Source organism: Panthera uncia (assembly GCF_023721935.1).
Source record: "Panthera uncia isolate 11264 chromosome A1 unlocalized genomic scaffold, Puncia_PCG_1.0 HiC_scaffold_17, whole genome shotgun sequence".
NCBI classification, from domain to species: domain Eukaryota; kingdom Metazoa; phylum Chordata; class Mammalia; order Carnivora; family Felidae; genus Panthera; species Panthera uncia.
This window is the reverse complement of record NW_026057577.1, coordinates 147,189,336-147,206,303: the sequence shown is the minus strand read 5'-3', so window position 1 is coordinate 147,206,303 and position 16,968 is coordinate 147,189,336. Positions and strand designations below refer to the sequence as shown.

Below are 16,968 nucleotides of genomic sequence, written 5' to 3'. Positions count from 1 at the left end.
CAGCTTATCAAACCGGGGCGAGAGACCCACTTCCTGCAGGAGCTTCCCCTGAGTAGATACCGTGGGAGCCAAGTCCTTCCCCAGCACCACACCCGCAAGGAAAATGAGATTAAAAAAAAAAGAAACCAAAGTCCATCTTCTTTCAACTGTGGTTGTGACTGAGGCCCAGCAAGATTCCATTACCACGGCTCTTGAACTTGCCGTGCACGTACAATCTCCATCACATAGCACCGTATCTGCTCAAAACAGCCCGGATTCCGCAAGGTATCCTAACCAAGACTTTAAAGATCGCAGTTTCATGCAAATGCTACCGCTTTCTTCCCCCTGGCTCGCTGGCTCTCCAACACGTTTCATTTTATTCTCAACGTCCACATTTTCTCAGCTGCAAGGGTTTTTGGAGCAGCTAATAACTTCCCGTTATTGCTTCCCTTCCAGTTTAAGGCTCCACACGGAACCAGAATAATCACTTTCAGATGCAAATGAGATCTTCTCTCTTAGGCTTAAAACACACAGACTGCTCCTGTGGAATAACAACCGAGAATCTGTGCGTGGCCTGCCAGCCCCTGGTGGCCCTGCTCTCTGCACCCCTCCCGCCCCCCATCCTCGGGTGGGGTCCTGCTGTTTTCCCTGCAGACTTCCACCGCTCAGGTCCTCCGGCACCTCCTCTAAAGGTCGTGCCGCCCTTTCCTGCCCCAGGACATCCACACACATTACTGGTCCCAATACGTTTGCTTCGCCGCTCACTTAAGTCCTGCCCTTCCTTCTTCAGAGAAGGTGTCCCTGACACGCTGTCCACCCAGTTATGGATCTTTGTCACGACGCTCACACGGCAGATTTCATTTCCGCGGGGCAGAGACCTGTATTTGCAGGACACACATATCAGAATGATGAGAAGCGTTCATGCAGTTTGTAACGCGAAGGCCTCTCGGCTGGTTCCGGATAAAATGATCTGCAAAACCCACAGCTGTCCACCAAGAATTTGCGTTCTCAGCACGCTAGAGCGGTTAATTTTGAACTGGTATTTTGTAGCTTTTCAAATTTTTTTAATATTTTTAGCAAAAGTATAACTAAGCAAAAAAAAAAGTTATAATAGTCTTAATTAATAATTTAATTTAATTAATAATTGAATAATATAATAATTGATTTAAAAGAATTAAACAGGGAGTACATATCACGGAGAACCACCAAATGTCAACACCTTCAGGTTGTTAGGCTTTATTCCTGTATTGATTTAGAGAATCAGAAAATAATCTATTTAGATTCATTAAATACCAGCTTAGTAACAACACCTCACACGTTGTACTTTAATATTGTTCTTGTGACGTTTTGAGTTTGGCACCAGAGGGCTTTTGGGCTAACTGGTCCCAGTCTATCATGAAGAAGTAAACAATACAGGGACAATATATAGAAGCTGTCTTATCTCATTTATTTACAAAAGCTGTAAATACGTCTGTGCTCTGTTTTCTTGCCTTAGCGTCTTTAAAAGAGAGAAAATTATATACAGTAGTAATTATAATAATGTACCGTCAGGCTTATAATACCTACAGATGTAATATATTTACTACTAACAGCACACAGAAAAAGGGAAGAAGATATTTGTGTGTGTGTGCACGTATATACACGTTAGTATAAACTTATAAATTAGTATAAATCTGAAATAGGTTCTGATAAGTAAGTCTTAGAGCAATTACCAAGAAAATAATTCAAAAAAATATAGTAAAAAAAATCATGAAAGAAATTAAATTATTGCCCTAAAAATATTCACTTAACTCAAAAGAAAGCAGTAAAGGACGAACAGAGAAACAATAGCAACAAAGCCTTGACATAGAGAAAACAAAAAGAAAATGGCAAACATAAACCAACAATATTAATAACATTAAGTGTGAAAGTACAAAACAATCCAAGCAAAAGGCAGAGATTGTCATCTTATACCGGATTAAAAATTAAGGCTCTAGGGCGCCTGGGAGGCTCCGTCAGTTAAGCATCCAACCTCAGCTCGGATTCTGTGTCTCCCTCTCTCGCAGTTCATGGGTTGGAGCCCCACGTCGGGCTCTGTGCTGACAGCTCGGAGCCTGGAGCCTGCTTCAGATTCTGTGTCTCCCTCTCTCTGTCTGCTCTCCCCCACTCACACTCTGTCTCTCCCAAAAATAAATAGACATAAAATTTTTTTTTTTAATAAAGCCCAGCTAACTGTATGCTGTCTATAGGAGATACACTTTCATTCAAAGATGCCAATAGGCTTAAAAAAAAATGAATAAAGATATCTTATGCAAATAGCAACCACAAAAAATCCAGAGTATCAAAAAAAAAATAAACATTAAAGCAAAAAAAAAAAGTTGCTAGAGATAAAGAAGGAAATTTTATAGTGATAAATGAATCAAATCCATCAGTAAGATATAACCATGGTAAACAGGTGCACATAACAGCAAAGCTGCCCGAATACATAAAGCAAAATATGGCAAATTTGAGGGGAGAAATAGACAATTCAACAATAAGAGTTGGAAGCTTTAATATCTCACTTTTAATGATGGGCAGAAAAATCCACTGTAAATCAAATGAATCTAACCAACATGTCTAGAACATTCCACCTAAGCACAGAAAAATACACATTTCCTCAAAGGCACATGAAAAATTCTCCAGGATAGACCATTTTTAAACCATAGGGCAAATTAAATAAAGTTACGTGATTAACGTCATCCAAAGTGTATTCTCCAACCAATAATAGAAAAATATTGGGGAAATTTATATTTACATGGAAATTTAAACAACACACAATTAAATAACCAATAGATCAAAGAAAAAAATTACAGGATAAATTAGGAAATATTGTCATAGGAATGAAGCAAAGACACCACCCACCAAAGGCATGGAGTGCGGCTAATGCAGGGCTTAGAGAGAAATTTACAGCTGGAAACGTCTATATTTTAGAAAAGAAGAAAGACCTCAAATCAAGTACAAATATTCCACTTTAGGACACCAGAAAAAGAAGAGAAATTATACCTGAGAAAGCAACAGGAAGGAAATCTTAAAGATTAGACTGCAAATGAGTGAAATAGAGAAAGTAACGATAAACAAAGTCGAGAAAAGAAAAAGTCGGTTCTTTGAAAAGCATCAACAAATGGATAAGCCTTTAGTTAGACGGACCAGGAAAAAAAAAGAGAGAGAAGACTCCAATGTTAAACTCAGGAATGAAAAAATGAAGAAGGGGCAATCTTTTCTGACTTGCAGCAAAAAAAAGATTTGGAAGGAAACAGGCAGGTTACTAGAAACACACAAAGTACCAAAACTGACCGGGTTTTGAGTGTAGGTAGATCTACAGAAAGAGGTTGAGGTAACAATTCTCTAGCACCATGTTTTCCAAAGCTCAGTCACTCGCTTCCGGTGCCTCTTTTTTACTTCATTGTTTTGGTTTTGAAATTGAATCTCTTGCTTCCTTAACTGTAGGTTTCAATGAACTGTTACGTCACAACACAAAACAGAAAGCCGGTATCATCTGTCACCTATAGACAGTGCATGTAAAAATAAGTACAACAGAAGTCAGATTAAATTCTTTCAAATGCCCTTGCCTGCTGGAGACAGAGCCCACCCCTCTCAGCGCCAAAGGGGCAGGATCTGGACTCACCAGCTTTCCTTGACAATCTGTTCCAGCCAGTTTCTGGGACCTGCGGGTCGGGGTCTGTCAAGATAATATGGCTGCTTCCTTTTCAACCACACAACTGAAGAAAAGAGCTCAGGTGAGACAGGGCTCTTCCCTGAAAGGTTAGACATGATTGGAAGGTAAATCCGATGATGTCCATTGGAAAAATCAAACATCCTACAGATAAAACATTGAGCCATGATCGTTCCTCGTTCAGTCATCCCTCTGCTTCTTTGTGGTGTCCCCACCTCCATAAATTCTGAATCTAGACATAGGTAGCTCAGTCATGGCGGTTGCTGTTTGACTTGGCAGATTTAAAGCAATTAAAAAATTTTTTTAATGTTTATTTTTGAAGAGGAGAAAGACAGAGCATGAGCGGGGCAGGGGCAGGGAGACAGGGAGACACAGAATCCGAAGCAGGTTCCGGGCTCTGAGCTGTCAGCACAGAACCCGACGTGGGGTTCATACCCACAGACCGCGAGATCATGACCTGAGCCGAAGTCAGATGCTCAACCGACTGAGCCACCCAGGCGCCCCAATTGACTTGGCAGATTTAAAGGCAGAGGCTGCTCTTGCTGGGTAGCTGAGAACAGAACTGGTCGGTCCCAGCTGAGCCAAAAGCCGAAGATCTTGTCTGTCTCCTACTGATGCAATTAGATATGAATAATGAAGGCAGGAAGAAAGGCCGTAGAGGAAAAGAGATGTGCTTTGTGTATTCATCTCGTAAAATCACATTCATTGATAACTCAAAGTAGCGCGTTAGTGAGGACACTCTAAAAGAATAGTAGGCCAATCTGATGGCAAAGTAGGAGCCAAAGCGAAGACTGAAGTTCCTCCTGAGCTTCACAGGCAGCTTCCTCTAAGGCAGCCTTATTTTCTGTCCAGCTGATGGGTTCCAAGTCACCGGGTGGTACCTATGCAAGGTAAAAAAGCCTCTGATACATTTCTAACAGTTCTACATGGTTAAAAGCTGAGTTCCCTTCGTTCATATTCTGGTATGGGTTGACCTGTGTCTCCGCAAAAGATATGTTGATTTCCTAATCTCTGGAATATGATGAATACGGCCACGTTTGGAAACAGGGTCTTTGTCGACGAAAGCAAGTTAAGATGATGGTCCATTCAGGTGGACTCCTAACCAAAATGATTGATGGTCTTAGAAGAAGAGGGGAATTTAGACACACACACACAAACACACACATGCACGCACACACACACACATACAGGAAAATACCATGTGAAGACACACATACACGCACAGGGAAGACAGCCTTGGAAAGACGCCAGGAGAGACTGGGGGATGTCGTCACAAGCCAAGGAAGCCCTGATACCAGAACCAGAAAAGGTAAGGGATGATCGTCCCCGGGAGCCTCCAAAGGGAACCAGCCCCTTCGCAATACCTTGACATTGCATTTCTTGCCTCCAGAAGTGAGAGAGGGTAACTTTCTATTTTAAGAATCATCTGAAAAAACTGTTCTAAACTGCCCAATTTGTGATATGTCTTCTTCCATCTTTTTGCTTTCAACCTATTTATATCTTTCCAGAAGTTTGCTAGTCATTTCAAGTACAAAATTCTAAATCTTCGTTGGCCGATCTTAATCTTTTTTTTTTTTTTTCATGTGAAGGACAAGTATGTCCTAAAAGTCAAAATATCTAAATGTAAATAAGGTCAAAGTATGTACTCCCCAAGTTTCTGCTTATCCCTTATCTCTTTTACTCGCTAAAATTCCCTTAGAAGGCAGAAACAGACAGAAGAATGAAACTGGACCTCTTTCTTACACCATACACAAAATTAAATTCAAAATGGATGAAAGACTTAAATGTAAGACAGGAAGCCATCAAAATCTTGAGGAGAAAAAGAGAGTAGCCTCTTTGACATCAGCTGTAGCCACTTCTTACTAGATACATCTCCTAAGGTAAGGGAAACAAAAGCAAAACTAAACTTTTGGGATATCATCAAAGCACAAACCTTCTGTGCAGTGAAGGAAGCAATCAACAAAATTAAAAGCCAACCTTCGGAATGGGAGTTATCTGCAAATAATATATCTGATAAAGAGTTAGCATCCAAAATATGTAAAGAACTTATAAAACTCAACACCAAAAAAACAAGTAATCTAATTCAAAATGGGCAGAAGACTTAAGTAGACATTTCTCCAAGGAAGACACACAGATGGCTAATAGGACATAGGAAAAGATGCTCAACATCACTTACCTTCAGGGAAATACAAATCAAAACTACAATGAGCGATCACCTGTCAGAGTGGCTCAAATTGACAACTGGGGAAACAACAGACTTTGGCGAGGGCGCAGAGAAAGAGAAACGCTCTCGCTCTGTCGGTGGGAATGCAGACTGGTGCAGCTACTCTGGAAAAACGGTATGGAGGTTCCTCAAAAAGTTAAAAATAGAACTACTCTATGATCCAGCAATCGCACTACTAGATATTTATCCAAAGGATACAAAAATACTGATTCGAAGGGGCACATGCACCCCAGTGTTTATAGCAGTGCTATCAACAATAGCCAAACTGTGGAGAGAGCCCACATGTCCACCAACTGATGGATAGATAATGAAGACACGGTATATATATGCAATGGAATGTTACTAAGCCATAAAAAATAATAATATCTTGCCATTTGCAACAGCATGGGTGGAGCTCGAAAGTATTATGCTAAGGGAAGTAAGTCAATCAGAGAAAGACAAATACCATACGATTTCACTCATATGTAGAATTAAGGAAGCGAAACAGATGAACACGGGGTGGGGGAAGAGAGAGGCAAACCAAAAAAACAGATTCTTAAATATAGAGAAGAGATTGATGGCTGTCCATCATCAGAGGGAAGGTGGGCAGGGGATGGGCCAAAGGCATGATGGGTATTATGGAGAGCACTTGGTGTGATGAACACTGAGTGTTGTATGTAAGTGATGAATCACCAAATTTTACTCCTGAAACCAATATTACAGTGTATGTTCACTAACTGGAATTTAAATAAAAACCTGAAAAAAGGGAAAAAAAAAGACACAAAGAAAGGGGCTTTCCACACCAAGATGGAGTTTCTCCTACTCCAGGTTTTAAAGAAATGATTGCATTTTTTAAAAATCCCAAACTACGATGGAACACAAGAAAGGATCCACTGCCTCTAAAAACTATGAAAGCTCCTTGAAAGGTATAAAACAGACATGAATTGTTTTGAAATATTGACGACTCCTTTGTGTATATTACCTCCTCAAGACTCTGAGGAGGTAGTAAGAGTAGCCTTCAAATTCCTCCCCTGAGATCGGTCAGATATTTTCAATGCAGCCTTCATTTATGTCAGTTTTTCTTATCTCAGAAACACGTTATTCTGTATACCCACACATGTCACTTGACTCTACAGCTGGCCTCACCAAGTGGGATGTGCATTGACATAATTGCTTTCCCTGTTAAGTCACATTTTCTTTTCTCTCCCGTTCACTGCCTGGAGACCTGGATCAAAGACAAATGGTAGGTTTATGCACATTCAAAGACTCGATCTAAGGAGGCTTCCGACCAGCTCCAGGGAAAAGTTGGCATTTATTGACTCCCAAACTTTCAAAACAATAGACAGGGTTTAGAAGATCTATAAAGAAAAAAAATTAAAATTCCAACCTTTAGGGGCACCTAGGTAGCTCAGAAGGTTGACCTTCTGACTCTTGATTTCAGCTCAGGTCATGATCCTAGGGTGGTGAGGGAGAACTCTGAGTCAGGCTCTGCACTGAGTGTGGAGTCTGCTTAAAACTGTCTGTGTCTCTGTCCCTCTCCCCCCGCCTCCACTTCTCCCCCACGGGCACGTATGTGTGTATTTGTGCTCTCCCTCTCTCAAAACAAAACAAAACAAACAAACAAAAACCCCAACCTTTAATGAATAGAAAACAAAAATTATCTTCATAGCTTTCTCTCATATCAGTGACTTGGGAATAAATCCTATTCTGTATCTGTAGACAATTTTTAATTGAACAAGAATATCTAATTGCCCCTGATTTCAGGAATAACTAAAAAAAAAAAAAAAAAGATTTTCCAGGTGGGGTAAAACAAGTGAAACCAAAAAAAAAAAAAAATGATTCAAAAACTCTTGGAAAGATAATTAATTTCTTTATATTCCTAACATTATATTCCTCTAATTGTATCTATGCTGTATTTACAATTCATTGCTACCCTATTATAGAGATTTTTCCCCCTTGTGATGTGTTTCCACTTGCATCTCAATTGTTAAAATGTAGACTATTTTTTCTGGATTAGCTATCTTTTTTTGACCTTATGATTGTTCTTGTGAAGGGTTTGTTCAGCACAGAAAGAGACTTTGTTCTCAAACAGGTGAAAATTGAAGCTTGAAATCTACACATCATTAGTAACTTCACATCCCATAAAACTGTTCTTTGCACCAATATACCGATGAATGGTTCAGCTCACGTTAATTGCAGGATAGTGCTAAAAGAGCCCAGTAAAATCAGGGAATTTTCTGGAGGAGACGGGAAGGTAGGTTTACCCGCAGAGAAGTCATAGTTCGCAGGCAATTATTTGCTGGGGGAATAAGGCTACAAGAAAGTATTGCAAAGACCAAGGTGTCATGGCTGATAGGCTAAAAGGGCAAACGAGATGTCACAATGCACCTGCAGTTTCCCCAGAGCGCATGTAATCGCCGATCGGTCATCAACGTGACGCGCTTTGCAGAACCCGTGCAGACTTAAGAGCGTGGCAGCCGTCTGAAGAGTGTACGTTTTGGAGGCGGAAGGAGATGCATCTCTGTATACTCTCCTTCGCTCCCTTTGCCCTAATTTCTCACACTCTGCCTTTGCCCTAATTTCTCACACTCTGGTGAGCACGCTCTACTGGCACTGGCACAGGAAACGGGCCTGTAGACACTTGACGGACTCAGGGAACTGAGGCTGCTAAAGGGGGTTTCGTTTTCCTTCCCTCTCTGAACGTGGGGGGGCGATATCCGTGCGCCTCCGTGTTGGGACTAATAGAGAAGGTGGACTCTTCCCGTCGCGCGCCAGATCGTCAGGCCTGCAGGATGTTCCCCAACAACTGATTTCGGAGAACTTGCTTTTCTCCTGCAATTAGTTGAGGTGTTTTGCACCAAAGGAGCATTCTTGCTATTGATTTTTTTTTTTTTTTAATTTCAAAAAAGGAGCCAAGAAGAATGGTGGGTAGGCAGTTATTTGTCCCAGTTGAGCCAAAGTAGGTAGGAAGGAAAGCTTGTTCTTGTTTATAGACAATTTTATTGACTTGTTCTAATAGAAGGAATGTATAACCAGAGTATAGGTTCACAGAGAGAGAGAAAGGGTAGCAAAGGGTCATACCAGCTGTTCTGTTATCTCAGGACATATCCACGTTTACGCCAAACGGATGGGAGTTCACCCTATTTTTAAAGACACTGATGGAAAGGAAAAGATTCTACCATTTTCCATTTTAATGTATTAATGTAGTATCTGGTCACTCTCAAATACATTTCTATCCCCCCAACCTTGATATACAGATATATATATACGTATATGTATCTGTGTGTGTATACACACACGCACACACACACACAGATACATATACAGGTATATATATACACACAGATATATAATATGAATAAAATAAATATATAAATATATAGTATATATGTACTGTATCTGATGTACATATATATGTACAGATAGATATATTTATATATAATATTAATAAAATAAATATATAAATATATTTGGTATACATATATATTGTGCATATGAAGTATATCATATATATCAGATAGATAATAGACACATGGATAGATAGATACAGATGAGAGAGAGGGAGAGAGATAATGTACTAAGTGCACATCACTATTCCCACAGTCTTTTCTTCTTAAGGCTAAATTATTCCCTTCTCCCGGAATCTGCCTTTTCCCCCCTAGTTCCCCCCCCATTAGGGGGGAAACTAATCCATGAATAGTTTTTAGATTTCTTCACCAAAATCTTTCCAGTCCTTCTTGTCTTTCTTAAGTTGCAAAATACCGATTCACTTCCACGTCTCAAAATCTGAGTACATAGATATGATCCTATGACTCCATAATAGTAACGCGAGAATAGCGTTTGGAATATATTCTGTACATGTGACTCCACAACAGTAATGTGAGAATAGTATTTGGAATATATTCTGTATCGTCATGAGGAAAGCTCATTGTGGTTTCCATTCCCGAAGGCCCTGTTTGTGGCTAGCCTGATCCTGATCTCTCTTTTCAAAAGTACTGCCTTACTCCCAGGCATTTGTCTGCTCTCTTCATGCCAAATCATTTCTTTCTGTGCTTAAATGAGTCCATACCCATAAAGTCCTTGTGAGAGGGAGGGCATGTGATGAGTGGATGTAGATTCTATAAATCATCATTGTGTTTGGATATAGTAATCTCATCACATTTCAATATGTGGTTTTCATTCTTATTTTATCCTTCAGTGACTTAGTCCTTGATGGCCAATCTCTATTATCCCCCCTCCATGCACAAGGGAACTCACAAAATAGGTAAGTTACTTGCATTATTTATAATATATCTTCAGGAAGCATCCAAGTTAAAGATCCCTAGAAATCTCATTAAATTTCTTACACAACTCTTCAACCAACTGTACATTTATCCAGTTTTGTTGTTATCATTGTATTAGAGTTTAGAACATTCTGTGTTGTGGAAATAGAGGCACTGATTCCAAACTATGCATGATTAGTTTTTGATAAGAGAATATACATTATTCATGAAATATTTTGCTTAAAATTATAGACACCTCAAAGAAAATAAAATTAATATTTAATAACCGAATTGATTTTCAAATAAACGTGGTACATTTGTGACATTTCACTTGACAATTTTTTAATTTTGGAGGAAGTCTTAGAGCTATTCATTGGAGGAGACTTAATTGCTAATTTACTCTGGGCTACTCAATCACCTTTGCTTTATAATTGGATATTTTTAATATCATTTATGCAAGAATGAGGGCTTAATATATATTTATCCACCAGTTACTTTCTGAATGCACTAACTGGAAGCTTTTTTCTTCTCTTAGGAATAAAATATTTTTTTATATAAACACAATTTATAATGTTGATAGAGTACCAGACATAATTTCCTCAACTATTTTTAACTAATCGAAACCAATCGTGCTGAGTCATTAATACAATTTCGGTTGCTTCTGAAGATATTTGTCACTTCAATTCACATATCACTCATACACTAACAAGTTCAGTTATATTGGTGGAGAGAATGCCTACCGCTGTTATTATCATCTTGCAAGCTTTCTTTGGATGCACGTCATCTAACACAGCACAGATTCTGAGGACGTCACTGTAGCAAGTTGATGAAATGAGGGGTATTTCTCCAGCCACAGTGAGCTCAAGGTGAGCCCTACTCTTCACTGTAACTGCTGGAAGTCTCTCCAAGGTCCTGTGACCCCAGCTCCCATTTGTGCAGCCTGGGAGAATCAGAGCAGGGCAGAGTTTCTTGTAAGTGGCTTCCGAATGACGAGGGACAGTCTTGTGACAGATACTCAAACTCAGAACTTTTTTCTCTACTAGGTCTACTAGAATTGGCAGTGCTAATTACTCAGTGGCAATGAGAACTGGTGTGCGCTAAATACTAGCAGAGCCAACTGCTTATTTTAAGTCTGAAAAGAGCATAACTTGAGACTGGATGGCGAAGAATGCAGCCCAGTGACTGTGCACCTGCCCTATCACGTCGAAATGGACACCCTGGTGCAACGTGGGGTGACACACCTGTCGGTGAGAAGTTCGGGTGAGCGATGGCAGAATAAGAGGAGCACTGAGACGCGGGAAAGTCTACTCTGTGACAGGTGACACAGAAGCACGGTGTTGGCAGAGCACAAAGACAACAGTACAGGAGGACCGTCAAGGCAAAACGAAGGGCTGGGCAGGGTCATCAGATGGAAAGTAGCCAGCACTGTCCAGGGTCATCACAGTCCAAGGGGTAGAAAGTGCCATCATAGGTGCCCCGTATGAGTCACAATTGGTGATGAGACAGAAAAAGGCCAACCACCAAGAATGGGACCAGGCCCAGCTTTGCAGAAACTGAAACACTAGCAAGAAATCCTATGCCGGCCATTTGGCAATTTTCCTCCAATTAACGATTGTTCATCAAGCCTGCTTCATGGCCTCAGAATGTCGGTTGTCTTCTGAAAAGGGCACCGAAAAAGTTTCTGTCTGTGGCCCTAAAGATAATACTGGGAAAGAAAGACTGAATATGGTCCCGAGTGGTCCCCCACATAATTACACAGCTCATCCTCACCACCTATTTGGGAAACAGGAAACAGTATTATTCACAGGTCACAGTTGAGGAAACTGAGGCACAGGAAGCACAAGTAACTCACCTGCATTTACACACAGAGCCGAGTGCAAGAACCCATGTGGATTTGGATTCAACTGGTAAGACCACTGGCTTTCCCTCAGGTGAAGAGTGATTTATCCGCTCAGCAACAGTCACTCAGGCCCTTCTAGGCTCTGCTGCCCAGAGACCCAGTGACGAACAAGACAAACCCAACCCCTTTCCAGGCTCTCATTCTGATAGAACAGTCAGGCAAGTGCCAGACCCACTCTGTTGCCGGGGCTGGATGGTTATATTTGTGCTTAAGGCTATGGTCATTCAATTAGCATTAGTTCATTGCATGTTGTAAATTCAGTTGCTCAAATGTGATTCTTGATATTGGCATTATTGCACACACTCAAGAACCCCTTAAGAAGTTAAGAAGGAGTTCCTGAAGGAATGAGCCTAATTAGCTGCAGTCAAGACAGCGGTGCGGAGATCTGGCAAGTCAGGTGAGCAGGTAGCAGCCAGTCCCTGACCGAGTGATGTAGACTGTGATGCACAAAATCAGTTTCCATTGCACGTGTCCCGTGCTACTGAAGCTTTCGCACGGAGGGGGCTGCTTTACTCCTCTTCGATCTTGAATCTCTGTGTTTGCAGCGGCTGCCTACGGTCATACAGAAGTCTGTGCATGCTCGGGTGCTCACGTGGGAAAAAACCTGAGACACTGTAGACGTGACGCTGGCTGGCATGACTTTGTGAGCACTACTCTTTATGTGAGACAGGGAGGGTGGTGATGGAAATACCGCTGGGGGGAAGGCAGCCAGTAACACAGAAAGGCAACCAGAATCCAAAAGCAGAGGTTTCTATGATGTTGACAGCCGGCTTCAAAAAAGCAGCTTGTCTCCTAGAAGATACCATCATTATTAAAGGTAGCCCTGCACGGACTTTAGACTCCATTGTGTTTCTCTCCTTGTTGACCTCTGACATCGTCATCGGTACGTCCCTTGGATGCAAAGAAAAGATGAATGAATTGATCAGTCTGACAGTTGCATTTCCACCTGCCATCGTGCACATCAGAAAAGATCCTTTGCTCCTCGTAGATAGAAACTGACAGTAAATAATGGCCGTGATAAAACAAATTAATCATGTTGGGATGATCTGCGGAGGAAAACAGAAAGACTAGGGCAGAAGTGGAGTGCACAGGTCGGGCTCTGATGCCCCTTTAAAGAGGGTGTGAGGGAGCGTGGTTTGAGAAGGTGGTATTTGAGCAAAGACCGGAAGGAAGCGTGGGAGGGAGCCAGGTGGATGTCTGGGAAGCGAAGGACAGGACAAGGGAATGGTCTGTGCCAACATCTGAGAGAACGTGGGCCTGATTTGAGAGATCGGCGAGAAGCCAGTGAGGCTGGTGTGGAGTGAGGCAGGGGGGAATGGGTGGAGCCAGATTGCTGTAGGTGGTCCCACCACACGGGGGCCACCCCATCCCTCAGGGGTCACTCCATCCCTCTGGGGGACATTCTAAGGGCTTAGCTGCTGTTCCCAATGGCCCGTGAAACTATTGGTGGGACGTCGGGGAGGAGCGAGGTCTGACACATCTTATACAAGGATCCCAGAGTGTGTCGAAAACAGAATTGGGGCGGGGGAGGGAGGGTGATGTGGGAAGACTAGTTAGGAGACAATTTCAACTGGAAATTTCCAGGTCACTGAAAAACGTTACCATTATTAAGCACTCTCGTAGAATTCGGTGTTCCAAATTTATGTATTCAAATACTAAACAAAACCTGAATAGCGCACCAATGAGAGTTACCCGGTGATTTCAGAACTGTGTCTATCCTACCGGCGCCCACCCCCTGCGCAGAACCTTCCCTGACCTCCCTGGAATTGATGCTTCAGTCCCACAAAAGGTAGGTCTCGATACCTCATTGCATGTGTAATGACCCTCAGCCTCGGAGGCTTTCAGCCTCTCCTTCTCCAAATCCCTTCTTTCAATATGATTTTCTTTCCCCAGGTCTTTGATCCTCATCCCCCCTGACAATCTGTTGTTTGCAATCCCGCTGATAGATCATGGAAAGAATATAGTGAGAAACCTTTACAAGAGAGAGGAAGAGTTTGCTCTAGTGTCCTGACTGACATAACTGTCAAACTCCCAGCCTGTGATGGGGTGGATTAGGGCTGCAGTGATCTTCCCTAAGAACTATAGCAGCCATTGAGCTGGGCTGGAGAAGATCAATAAAATCCACTCATCTCCACCCGCTCATTTTTGCAAAACAAAAATTCTGACTGTGAATCTGGAAATCTAATCAGTCTCCCCAGACTAACAGCGTAAAATAGGTTCTTGCTGAAAGATTTAATAGGCTATTTAAAAACCTACGAGTCCTGTTCATTCCTACATTTGTCTTTCTTTCCCTTCGGAAGCATTTCTTGTTGTTCTTCTGCTTTATTGAATGTGTACTAAAGTGATCTTAACCTCAAATCTCTTAAAACCTAAATAAGCTGTGATTTTACTATTATAAATGATTATTCATAGCTTTTACCTACTCTGCCTAGATTGTATGCCTGACCACGTGTACACAATTCTCCTTTGGCCATTAAGAAACATTTCAAATGAGTTCAAACAATTCATCTGGTCAAAGACTTGGAAGGTTGATGTGATGAACAATCAACCTCTATACGTCTTCCCTGGAAATAAAATGCAGATGTTCTGCCATGAAACCTCCTTAATGGATGAGATACTTCTGGAAAAAAGAACATTAAACTGAATTCAAGAGGTGGACTACTAATCTGAGCGTTTGTCCATTGGGGCGTCTTCCCTCCCTACTTGACATTTGGAAATGTGCCAGGGTAGCACTGGAAAACACTAGAAGTGGGTGAGTGGATTTTGGTCCCCTGGATCATCAGATGTTGAATGCCCTGCACAATAAACCATCTCGCTCAAAGTGCACTGAGATGGCCTCCATTCTGCTGAGCACCAGGGACAGCTAGAGTAGTAGTCAATCTGCTTTCAGTAGGAGATTGGATTTGTACTCTCATTACTAGTCATTAGTTGTTCAATTATGAGAATTCCTTGTGACTTTTATCATCACTGGTTATGAGCGATCATTTGGGAAAAATTCCCAAGCTCTACAGAAGACATCTTTTATTCTATTCCAGTGTGATGTTGTTTTATACCTCTATTACTGCAACATCTGTTTCCATTTTCACTCTTTCAATCCATCTGGTATATGTCCTAATGATCTTTGGATTCTGTAATTTTTATAGTACTCTCTAGCTTAAAAACCTTGATGGCTACCTGTTTCAGAGCCAAATTTCTTTGCCTGGCTTTCAAAGCATTCAAGAAAATAGATCCTCCCACCCAGCCTCATATTCATTGTATACTCTTCCCAAAGATGAATCAGCCACTCGGCCGAAGCAGACTCCTTGCTAGCTTATAAATATCCCTCTCTTCCTGATCTCTTGCCTTGATGATGCCTCTTTCCCTATTATGTGAACTATCCTTTCTTTCTCCCTGCTTTTCAAATTATGCCACTCTTTCATGAGCTAATTCTATTCTTCCTCTTTAAGTCAGTATGTGAAATGCTTCAGAGCCTGACCTGTGAAAACAGACGATCTGAGATAAAATCTAAGCCTTACCTCTTGCTGCAAATTACTTAATCTTTTTGAGGCTCGGTTTTTTTATCTGTAACATGGAGGTAATATTTCTATCTCACAATACCATTAAGGTCATTAAATGAAATGCCTACAAGTTATTTAGCATAGTACCTGGTATGCGGTGTGTTCCTAGACCACAACTCGGTGAGCATCCATCTAGGATAATTAATATTAATTAATAACTGCTAGTTCATTGGTCTCCTTTAGAATTTATAATTTCTGTCTAACAAATTGGTAAATGATTGTATATCACTGATACCATTGTTCAATCTACCAGTGGGGTAACCCAACTAGACAATGACCCTTTGAGGGGAAAGAAAATGTTTATACCTCTCTTGTATCTCCATAGATCTGGGATGATGGTCACGTTGATGAGGCTAAATAAATAGAAATTCGTCACTTCGTTATTCAGTCAGCCAACTGCACCAGCCACTTTTCCAACATTGGGAGAAGACTGATGAGTAAATGCATTCCCTACCCTCAGGAGCTCATGGAGAATAGAGGAAACAGACATATAACGCACGGGTATAAAAGAAAGGGACAGTGTGGTGACAGAGATAGTTATTTCTTGAGTATTTCTCTAAATAAATAATGTTAAGTCTTATAAGCATATTTTATTCATATTAGAGCCAAATGGATGACTCCTTATGTCAATGGTGTGCTGGTAAATGATTAACAACCGGCCCTTGGGGGAAACAAAAAATAGCTTTGGTTTGTAGTACTGGCCAATTTCTATGCTGTAAATACTCCGCCATTGCCAGTTTCAAGCAACCATCATGATATTGCTGACCGTGGAGTTGCAAAGAGATGCACAGCATCATATATAGCATATGCATATACACGTAGTATATATGGCCACTATATATATATATATATATATATATATATATATGTATATCTACAGAGAGTAGATGCAAATAACCTTAAGAGGGTAGAAATAGGAAAATACAGTAAAATAATTAAGGGGTAATGAGTTTTGAATATTTATTTTCAGTATATGCATTACAGTTGATTAAATCATGCACAGTTTACTCGTGTGATTGATTAAATTGTGTCTATATAATTTAATTTTAATAATGGCTGTATTTAACGATTGAAAATTTTAATCACCAATTCTCGTGAACTTCTATGAGCTGGCATACCACTGTTTATATTCCATTTCCAACTCTTAAAGCTAGGGGGAAAGTTAGCATTTTGTTATTGGCTAGGAAGTTGAATTTTCACAAAGTCCATTTTATTTTTTTGTTTTTTTTCCAATATATGAAATTTATTGTCAAATTGGTTTCCATACAACACCCAGTGCTCATCCCAAACAAAGTCCATTTTAGACTACACTTGGACGCCCAAATATCTGTTTTCAGTGGCTTTTATAAATATGGAACAGGTTTGAGGATAGAGAG

General features: G+C 40.8%; 1 long non-coding RNA gene across 1 annotated transcript; it reads left to right on the top strand.

The window, feature by feature from the left end:
* Positions 1-11,921: 11,921 nt before the first annotated feature.
* LOC125935190 (uncharacterized) lies at positions 11,922-16,116 on the top strand. Its single transcript, XR_007461622.1, has 3 exons — positions 11,922-12,042; positions 13,741-13,824; positions 15,918-16,116. It is a non-coding gene; the product is annotated as an uncharacterized LOC125935190 (long non-coding RNA).
* Positions 16,117-16,968: the final 852 nt, after the last annotated feature.